General features: G+C 38.0%; 2 non-coding genes across 2 annotated transcripts; one reads left to right on the top strand and one right to left on the bottom strand.

The window, feature by feature from the left end:
• Positions 1–979: 979 nt before the first annotated feature.
• On the top strand, positions 980–1,051 carry Trnad-guc. Its single transcript has one exon. It is a non-coding gene; the product is annotated as a tRNA-Asp (tRNA).
• Positions 1,052–2,234: 1,183 nt separating this feature from the next.
• Trnad-guc lies at positions 2,235–2,306 on the bottom strand. Its single transcript has one exon. It is a non-coding gene; the product is annotated as a tRNA-Asp (tRNA).
• Positions 2,307–11,190: the final 8,884 nt, after the last annotated feature.

The following is an 11,190-nucleotide window of genomic DNA, read 5'->3' on the forward strand; positions in this document are numbered from 1 at the left end:
GACTTAGGTAATAATGCAGCTATGTCCTTCGTCGGAATCCAAGGTATCTCTGTAGGTTTTCAAAAATCCTGTGCGAACTCTTTGTTTTTCCGGGATAAAAAGTTACCTATGTTAATTTCCGTGGCGCAAGCGACCTTTGTACTTTTCAAATAGGTAACTCGGTGGAACGGATGGGACTTCATGAATCCCGTGGGAAATCTAGAATTTTCCGGGATAAAAAGTAGCCTATATCCGTCCCTGGGATATAAGCTAATTCTGTAGCTTTTATCATAATCGGTTAAACTGTTGATCCGCAAAAAACTAGCAGACAGACAGACACACTTTGTAATTGTAATATTAGTATGGAGTATGGATAGTAGATCTTTATAGTTAGGTAGTTATCTGCATTATAAAGATGTACACACACGCCCAACTACAAGACAGCAAACATTTCAAATTTGTGACAAACGGATGAAACGAAACAGGAATAAAACTGGGAGTGTCACTTGTCTTGCCTTGAACTTAACCCTGTTTTAGTCCTTTTTAGGTCGTTACCACACCTATCAAGCGAGACTATAGCTTTACAATAATATAGTAGAATTTTTTGACCCACCCCGGCTGGAATTTCTGAAAAATCATCCATTCTTAATTACTAGGGTCTACATTAACCTATCTGCAAAATTTCAAACTTAACCCCTACGTTGATATGAATTATGAAATAATTAGGTACCTAGGTATACTAATTTAATTTAAGTAATAGGTATAATAAAACTTCATCGAGTTCACTGCAGTGAGGCATTGTACCCAAGACGCTGGCAGCATTACCCCTTTGGATGGCCAAACTAATTCTTTGCCCAATGTATCTGCCAGCTCTCGGGTCCCCGGTTGACTCCTTTTCGAAATTACCTATTTCATTTCACTACGTTGATACTCGTATTATGTCAGTTCATACTAAAATAAATTTGTGTTTGTTTCGTGTTTTTCGTAAAAGGATGTACAGTCCTCGGTAGTATAGTGGTAAGTATCCCCGCCTGTCACGCGGGAGACCGGGGTTCGATTCCCCGCCGGGGAGGAAAATAAATTTTTGTCAAAATACATATTTTTTTTTACTTTCTGAACCTTTGTTTTTTTTTTTAAATATTAAACTAGGTAGATGACGCTCGCAGCTTCGCCCGCGTTGATTTAGGTTTTCGAAAATCCCATGTCAGTCACGTCCATGTGTCAGTTTATTTATTAGTATCTAGATTAGTATGGATAATAATGTAGGAATAAAAGCTTTCTGTCAGAATAGCTAAACTTTATGATGATTTAGGAATCTGCTTGTAATAGCTTAGCATTCTCTACACACGATACCTTATCACTGTTTGCCTTCTTTTAAAGTTAGAATTAGCCAAGACAATTGACTTTGTTCGTAATAAGTCAGATATAAAACGGATGCCAGTGTCGGTCGGTGGCCTGAGCAGTCTTAATTACAAGTTTTGGGAAATGTAACGAGTTTTTATTACTAGATCAATGATAGGTATTCTGCTTGTTATAGCTTAGCATTCTCTACACGCGATACCTTATCACTTTTTGCCTTATTTCAGAGTCAGAATTAGCCAAGACAATTGACTTTGTTTGCAATAAGTCAGACATAAAACGGATGCCAGTGTCAGGATTCGGTCGCACCGTGCCCTGAGCAGTATTAATTACAAGTAAGACGTTAATATGGATGGATTGACTTGCTCAGAGTTAATACTGCGTGTCATGTAGGTATAGACGCCTCAACAACCGGTTTTTGAATTGTTTTGTTACTTTTTCGTGTTTTAGTGTGATCATTTTGGATTTGCTCCACATATATTTTTTTTTTATAATAGTTTTTATTGTCAGGCATAAAAAAAACCATATACAAATAAAAATTTAAAGTTACAATGGAATATACGTTACATTAAAAAGCATACACATATTTTATTAGATGACGATCGCGAATTCATTCCCGTGGGTACAGGTTTTATAAAATCCCGTGGGAACTCATTGATTTTCCGCTGTAAAAGGTAACCTATGTGTTAGTCCAGGGTATAATCTATCTCCATTCTAAGTTTCAGTCAAATCCGTCCGGTAGTTTTTGCGTGAAAGAGTAACAAACATACACACAGACACACAAACTTTCGCCTTTATAATATTTGTGTGATGTGATAAATGAATGTAGATACCTAAAATGATTATTATCTGCGTAAAATCAAATCTAGCAAAAATAAGAAACAAAAAAAAGTTTACTCCCCGGCGGGGAATCGAACCCCGGTCTCCCGCGTGACAGGCGGGGATACTTACCACTATACTACCGAGGACATGTTTATTCTTTCGAAAAATTAATAATTAACTCAGTATTTTTAAAACAAGCGAGCTTATGTATAGTTTTTTTAAAGAATATTAGCCAATGAGTGGCACAGCTTTCAAAAATAAAACTTTTCTCTTTCTTTCTTCTTTCTTTCTTTCCATTTAATCATGACTAACATACCCCTTGCCCCTCTAATCGTAAAGATTGTCCTAGGAGTGGGTACCACACTGAGTGCAACGGGTGGGGTTCGAACCGCGTCGCCGACCTTTCGGAATTCAGTCCGCTATTGAGTACGCGACAGGTTGAGATGGCAATCGGAGTATGAGGTGGCAGGACGCTCCGCACACCCGCACGTCACCCGTATTCACCCGCAGCGGGTTACGCCTAATTCATTCCTTGGTTAACAGGGCTCCCTCCGTCACTCGTTTCATACAATCGTAGTTCCAATTTCATTTGAATATGAAGCAACCAGAGTCCATGAAATTTTGCAGACATATTCCAGAAACTAATATCTGTGTCTGTGGTGTTTTAGATTTTTCAAAAAATATGTAGTTTTAAAATTACAGGGGCTCAAAGATTTGTATGGAAATTTTTAAGACCGCGTAACTTTGAAACCGAATATTTTAACAGAAATCTGGAAAACCACGGACATAGATATTAGTTTCTAGAATATGTCTGCAAAATTTCATGGACTTTGGTTGCTTCATATTCAAATGAAATTGGAACTACGATTGTATGAAACGAGTGACGGAGAGAGCCCTCTTAAACGTCACTCAACGTTGGTGAAATCGGCACTTACCTACTGAAACTACAAAAAAAACGATTCTCACAAAGATTTTCATACATTCTTTAGAACTGTTTGAAGTAAGATAAATTTTCAATTAGTATCTAGATCTAGGTAAATATTGAGGCAGTAAATCGCGGGGTGCGCAGAAAACGAATTATCATAGTAATTTATGGCCAATTAACCCGTTTGTAGGGGCACCAAACGACCGAATCTCTTACCAAATGGCCCTAGCGGCCTATGAATTTAGACACCTTTATTTATTGTCTAGAACATTAGGTAATAAAGAGTTCTCGCGGTATCGTTTGTCTACTGATTTATGTCTAAAATGCAAACACAGACTGCACTCTCTATTCCCTCACTCTCATAGTCCGATCGGACAGCAATCCGACATGACTGAGAGAGACCAGGTACGAAATACGTACGGTAGTGTGACATAGGATTGCAGATGCCCCGTAGTTTACGGGTTTCCCCGTATTTCAGGGTATGATAATGCAGAAAATAAAATACGGGGTAAATAAAGCTGCCGTAGTTTTTACAAATTCAACCGAAGCTGGCTGACTAAACCGAACCCTGACGTTTATTCCAGTAGGTAGGTAAGTACTTAAAATGAATTTAGGTAGGTACCTATTTCTTGTGCGGCAATACGTGGCATGGACCAATAGGTCTACTAATAAAATAGGACCTACTCCCGAAGCCGACTCAATATTGATACTTAGGTACTTACTGTGAAGGCAGAATAAAATTGCAAGTTAAATGTAATTTTAAGTTTTAAAGTTTTAAATTTAATATAGAGCTATCAAACCTCGTGACTTTAGCTGTCAGTCGCGAGCCTAGCGAGTCTTTAAATGTAAAATTCATCTTTCGTCCTTTTTTAGCGATATTAATAGGAGGAGGATGCAGTTACTCTATAATATTTAGTTTAGGTAGAGAAAGACAATAGATAGAATCGGAGCCAATTTAATGTAGAGGCCGCTAGTGGTAGTACGTACCTAAGTACTTTCTTATCTACATAGACCTATGCCCTTATACCGAGCTATTTGGTTATTTCCAACCTGCGCCCGCGCATTCCAAAATAGCCCGACCGGCTGTTCCATTCATAAGCACCACTATTTGTAGTGCACGCCAAATGACATACCCACGCTACTGGTTTAACGCAATTTCAACTGTAATTAATGAAATCTACCTATCTCAGTAGGTAAGTACTAGGTAGGCTATGGTCCCAATTCATCGAATCATCATTATCAACCCATCACCAGTCCACTACTTACCTACTACCAAATCACGGGTATCCTCTCAGAATGAGAATGATTAGCCCAAAGTCCATCATGCTGGCCTAGTGTGCACAGGAACTTTTCGATCTTGTCCCCCCTTCACCATTTTACCACCGAACCGCAAGACGTCGGGCGAGTTTCCATCCTTATGTCGTTGACACTCCATCTACACGCACGAAACGTTTTTGCGTCTTCATTCCTCATACGCATGGCTAAGGTTTGGAATACTCTTCCGCGATCTTTGTTTCCTACCAATTACAATCCGGGTATCTTTAAAACAAGAGTGAATAGGCACCTTCTAGTAAACGCGTCCCATCTTAGACCACATCATCACTTTCCATCAGGTGTGATTGTGGTCAAGCGCTTACCTATAGTGAATAAAAAAAAAAAAAAAAGTTGGCAGACCATTGAGAACATTATGGAGAACTCTCAGGTACCTACTTATTTACCTAAGTACGTAGGTTTCCTCGCGATGTTTTCCTTCACCCTTAAAGCAAGTGATATTTAATAGCTTAAACGCACATAGGTAAAGGGCGCGACAGGTTGAGATGGCAACCAGGGTGGGGACGCCCCGCACACCCGCACAGTCCCCGCGCTAACCCAGTGCGGGTGAACGTGGGTGATGTGCAGGAGTCAAGGCATCCCCCCCACCTCATACCCCAATTGCCATCTCAAACAGTCGCGTACTATAGGTAGGTACCTACTTACTTAATAGGTATCCTATTCGGAAAGTTGGAAGTGCGCGCCCGAAATTTCGTGGATTTTGATTGATTAATCAAATGGGAGCCAAATTACCTATACCTACCTACTAAGGTAGGTACTTACCTATATTATAATATAGGACATTCATAATAGTTAGCTAGTTGACCAGTTTACATAAAATATTAAAATAAATTACGGAAACCATTTGATAATAGCTTTATTTTCTAAACCTCGTTATACGCTTGATAAATTGTTGTGAATAACAATTTATAAAAACACGCCATAAAACAATTTTATTATTATGTAAATCTTGGGGCTTTTTAAAGAAAAAATGCATTCCTTCTCCAAAAGGAATGCATTTTTTCTTCAAATCGTTTTGGTAAATGCATATTTCATGGTGTTATTTACACTATACCTACCTCACTTACCCTCCTATGTTTATAATCCACATTGAAATCTGATCATAATAATTAGTGTGTTCCTCGTATTTTTTTTAGGGTTCCGTTGTAAAACAAGAAACCTCAAAACGAGTCCGCACTCAGAAATTTCACTGCGCGATTTTTTCGCAGAATTCTATGACATAGAAAATGCACGAAGGTGTATTGTTTTCATGAGTGCGTGCAGCTTCATAAAATTTCCATAAATTGTCACAGAATCATAAAATCAATCATAATCAGAATCAGACAGAATTTATAGTGCGTGCTTGCCCTTGTAAGTACCACCTGAGTCAAACTAGGTAAGTAGATAGATGGTCTAGGTGGGTACATCATCCTATCTGCATTCTGCTCCTACACAATCCTGTCAATATCCCTACTTACCTATCTCATATTATTTATTATACTTAAGTAGTTTGTATTTTTACCCTTCTGGCCATTCCCAGAATAACACACCTGTACCTACCTACCTAGGTAGGTATATTTTAGGCAACTGGGGCCTAAGAGGGTAGGTAATTTCTAATTTTGGAATACTTAAGAACTTTTATTTCTGAAAAGATTACCTAAACACATAAAATATAAAAGAAACATCAAAAGGGCCTTTGAACCTCCCTTGGACGTTTATAAAAGACCTATCTACGTAGGTAGGTACCAAAGCTAAGTCGCAAAACCAAGAATAGGGACAAACAAAATGTCTATAGAAGCGAAACTAAGCATTTCCAAGACGCTGGGGGGGTTATAGGGTTGGGGTCTATGTTGTCATAGGGGGGGAAGGTGGTGCACACATATCTACAAAACCAACTTTCTAACAAACTTACTTTCCTGTACATTCAAGCTAAATTGAACCTTGTTACGTCGGCATAGATTTGGTTTAAAACGCAATTAAAATTTTGTGTTACCGCAAAATGTTACATATTGTCCATTTATGAAAGACCCCTGATAGTGCATTATATAGTGGGAGGGGGGGGGGGGGGGGGGCTATATCTGGGGGTTTAAATTGTAAATGTGTGCCCGTTTGTTTGAAAGCAAATCTTAAGCTTCGTACGAAATAGTTGTACTTATCTATCTTCATCTAGGTAAGTAGGTAGGTTGACGTGGATGCTGTTAACCTATACCTAAGGGAGAATAATAAATGTCTTTTTTTGGAGTCTTGATCGGTAGAATCATGAGCCTATTTTCTTTTTACTTCGTAGGTATTATTTAATATTGAGATACAAGTAAATGAATAGAAATAAATAAATAAATATAACAAATCGTTTAGTACCTTAAAATGATCATATTCGCGTGGCACGGTTATGCTCATGCGTTAGGTGTGTGTGTGGCGTGATTATATAGAAAAAGGACATACCTATTAGGTAAGTTCGACAGGTTTTTGAAGCATTAGTTTCGCGGAATTGCTACTCGAATTCTGAGGCCGACCGTACCTATATACCTATACCTACCTACCTACCTATAAGTAGATAGGTAGGTAGGTACTTGACAGTTAAAACCGGATCCACTTATTACGGAAACAGAATACATCTATTTAACCGTAACATCGAACTTCACTAATTACCGACCTTATCGATCCTAATGCAATAACGTAAAGGCGATTTTTCAATGCACTTGAATTCGTGTTACTGTCAAAGTTGAACTTTAGGCCGTGGCAGTAAAGTCTGGTTTTGTTTCGTTGGATTGCATTGGACAGTAAGCGACACCTGTTCGCAGCATCCGGTCTAAGATGCGTCTGTAATGAGCGCCCGCTGCGGACAGTCGGGTGAACAATTGCTTACATTTTTTTATCTATCTTTTTTATGACAGGGTGTAGCGTTTGTTTTGATGATTTTCTTTGGATAATAGATAGCGTTTACAGCTAATGATTTGTTGGGTGTAGTGTAGATACCTATAGGTAACCTATCTATTGACACTACGATAAAGTGGTTTTCTCTGGAGAAGGCCTTGACCCTTGACCTAAGAGGCGTAACATTACCTAATTAGGTACATAACGTAGAAGATTCAAGAAAAAGTAGAGCGAAATGAAAGTGATATTTTATCAAAAAATTAAATTTCTTACAAATCAATATTTAAACCTACCTACCTAGATTTAACAACTTTATAACAAAGAACCGTGCCTAAGTACCTACCTAAGTAGGTACCTACTTACCTAGGTACCCATCTAACTATCTATTTTAATTAACTTGGTTAGGTATAGATTCTATCCTAGACTAATAAGTAATCAAGGTAAGTACCTGTTGTTAATAATGGTCCATTCCATAATAATAAATAAATAATTAACATCATGGCGCCAGCACAAAATGAAAACAGAATACTTAAATCTATCAACAAGTTATCTTGAGATCATGCCTTTACTAAGGTATTTACTAGGTATGTTTATAAACCAGAGGAAATGAGATACCAATTACCCAGCTATTAATAGATAATTTTCTGTTATAATCAATCTTACCCTCGATGTTAAATAATAACTCATTTTCCGCACGCTTGTACCGAGTGCATTGAACACTTGACGTATCGTTTAAGTCCATTTTGCTATTTTATATTGAATATAAATAACCCGCAGATAACTTAAGAATAATGAGCTTAGTTAGAAAACTTGGAGATATAGGATCTAGTGGCTAGTTTATCATAACTTAACCGCCATTGGTCATTTTACTTGGAGTTTATTATATTTTGATTAATTATGATAGCCTAGCTTGGAGCCTAGTTTCAACAGTGCTTATCGGTCGATTGTCCCAGATTGACCCAGTAGGTAAGTACGTAGGTATACCTATGGGTACCTTCCCACCTACCTACCTAGTTGGATAAGTGACTGACTTTTTTGGTTCAGATACAAGTTAGCCCTTGACTGCAATCTCACCTGGTGGTAAGTGATGATGTAGTCTAAGATGGAAGCGGGCTAATCTGGAAGGGGTATGGCAGTTTTTATGAAATCTATACCTACCCTTTTGGTTTCTACACAGCATCGTACAGGAACGCTAAATCGCTTCGTTTCGTTTCGTTTCGTTCGCTTACTAAGGTCGATACGAATCGCTGGCTCAGTTTAGCTCTGTAGTTCGCAGTGTGAACCAAAGTATGCAAAGGCGCTATAGGTAAGTACCTACCTACCTACTTAGCGACATGATGAAAGCGAAACGAACTTAGTTTCGTTTCGCTTCGCTCCCAGTGTGGCCTTCGCTTTAGAGTTATCGAAGACATTGCTCAATGAAGTAGGTCAATCCCCTATCTTCGTAAACCTGCTGAAAATTTATACCTATAAAGATACCTATTCATAAGCATTTTTCAATAAAAAATAAGAATTTATTTTTGTTTAATAAGAAGAAATTCTAAATAACAGCAGGCAGTAAATTCATTTTATCCTATCTATTATAGCAACGTAGATAAACTAATTTGAAATTAGAAACAGCAAACAATGAGCAGATTCGGAGCCAAACAATTCTAAATTTGAAATAACCACACCAATCCGACAATAGAGTTGACGCGGCATTCCAATTCGGTGCGCTATTGTTGAATACGGCGCCATGATTGGCCGAGGGGCACAATGGGCCACGCCCCCCACACAATGCCCTATTGTCAGCCACCTGTGTGCCGCCCAGTGAACCTACTCTAGCTTCCTCTGTAAACTGTAAAAGGACATTTGGAACAATTACGAATTTTTCACTCTGACTGCAACAATTTCATCCCAATTTAGAATCAAAACTTTTCTTACTTTCATTCAATCATTACCATTTTGTCAATCTTATCCGATATTGTAATAATTTGTGACAGCTATTTTATAATTAGGTAGGTTTCTAGATAGATATCTCATATCTATCTATTTTAAAACCTATAGGTACTTGAAATGATGACCTACCTATCTAAGTAGGTACTTACCTAGGTAAGAACCTGTGGCAAATTTTAAACCACCAATCCATGAGGTCCACAGATAGATTTGGGTCCTTCAAATCGTAGGTAGATAAGGTACTTACCTACTTACCAAATACCAAGCTATTTCAGACAAACTTTTGTCCTTTAACTTTCTAGGCTGACCCTATAATTTTTCAAAAGCTATTAGACTAAACAGGGCGAAAAAGTCATCTAAAACACATTAGAAACATGTAGGTAGGTAAGGTAGGTAGGTGCTTACACTGAAAATAAAATCGTTTAAATGTGTAAACAGAGTCTTAAGTGCTGTAAATGGGACTGATTTAGGTCGTCCACAATCGTGCGTGTTTTCTGCTGCTTCCGAGACTTTGTACGTACCTACCTACTTCGTTAGTTCAGCTAAGTTTAGGCATCTATGGCTATAGGTCTCAGGTAGGTAGATATACCTACCTATCTACAAGATGTAACCAGAACGCTGGCAAAAACAAAAACGGGTGATAGGTAGTGCGGAGTGCCTTCTGATGACCTACTGATAAGGTAAGTAGATAGGTACCACAAAAAAAACGCGTTTTTTTTAAATCCTGTAATTTTTAAAGTTCTCAATAGGTATATTGCAAATAAAACATCTGACTGACATTAGAGGTCAACGAACGTTACGTAAATAGGCCACTTGGAGTCAATGACGCGCCGTAGATAGGGTATTGATCCGAATTGTGCACTCTACCTAAGTACATATACCTACCTACATTTCGGATTTGAAAAATACTAAGTAGGTAAGTACCTACCTATTAGATTAGACTACCAATGAGACATGATAAGTCAAATGATTATATTTATTGACATTGTACTTATTGTGCCTAGGCAGTAGGTAGGTATATAATACTTAATATAGGTAGGTATAGTAATAAACCCTAAGTGTTTGCTAGCGTTACACCTTGTATTATTTCCTCACTATCCCCGCCCCGTGCAACACTCAGGCACATCGTCAACAATTTTTAAGTCCCGCTCCGTGTATAAACGCCCTTATTTATTTTTTCCCGAAAAAACCGTAAAAGAGTCGTTAAAAAACTAAGTGAAACGGTCATCATCACTAAGCGAGTTACACAAAATATTGGCTGGGGGGAAATAAATGAAGATTAGTCCGACTAATGGCCACATTTACTCAAGTCGAGAGTGTTTTTAAAATGTCTGAAATGGATAGGTGAAATGTGATTACGATTTTTATACCTAGGTATTTTTGTAAAGGTCTTCTGAACATTTCTCAAATTAAGTAGTTAAAATCGTGTTAAGTAAAAACCTACTTTTTAATTATTTTTTATACCTAGTACCTAACCGCCTTAGGTACCTACATAGGTATTTGGTACCTAAGTAGGTACCTACCTAGTTATCTTATTTTGAAAATTGAAACACATTTTAATTTTTTTTTAATGATGGAACCACAAATTCGCAGTTTTCAGATTTATTCCTGTAGGTAAGTACCTACTTGTGCTAGAAGACCTACCTACCTACCAAATTTCATGATTCTAGGTCAACGGGAAGTAGGTACCCTATAGGTTTCTTGACAGACACGACGGACGGACGGACAGACAGACAGACAGACAGACACACAACAAAGTGAACCTAGAATGGTTCCGTTTTTCCTTTTGAGGTACGGAACCCCAAGAATACTTAAGTAGATACTTAGGTACTAACCAAATACCTACGCATTGGTGCGGAACCCGTCGTATTCGAGTCAGACTCGCACTTGAATGATTTTTTATTATTACTTAGATAGGTAGGTAGGTCCCTACGTACCTACACCGATTTCTCTCTGAGTAAGTAGATAAGGTATCTCTATCTATA

The sequence above is a fragment of the Maniola jurtina genome, chromosome 21 (genome assembly GCF_905333055.1).
Source record: "Maniola jurtina chromosome 21, ilManJurt1.1, whole genome shotgun sequence".
Lineage (NCBI taxonomy): Eukaryota > Metazoa > Arthropoda > Insecta > Lepidoptera > Nymphalidae > Maniola > Maniola jurtina.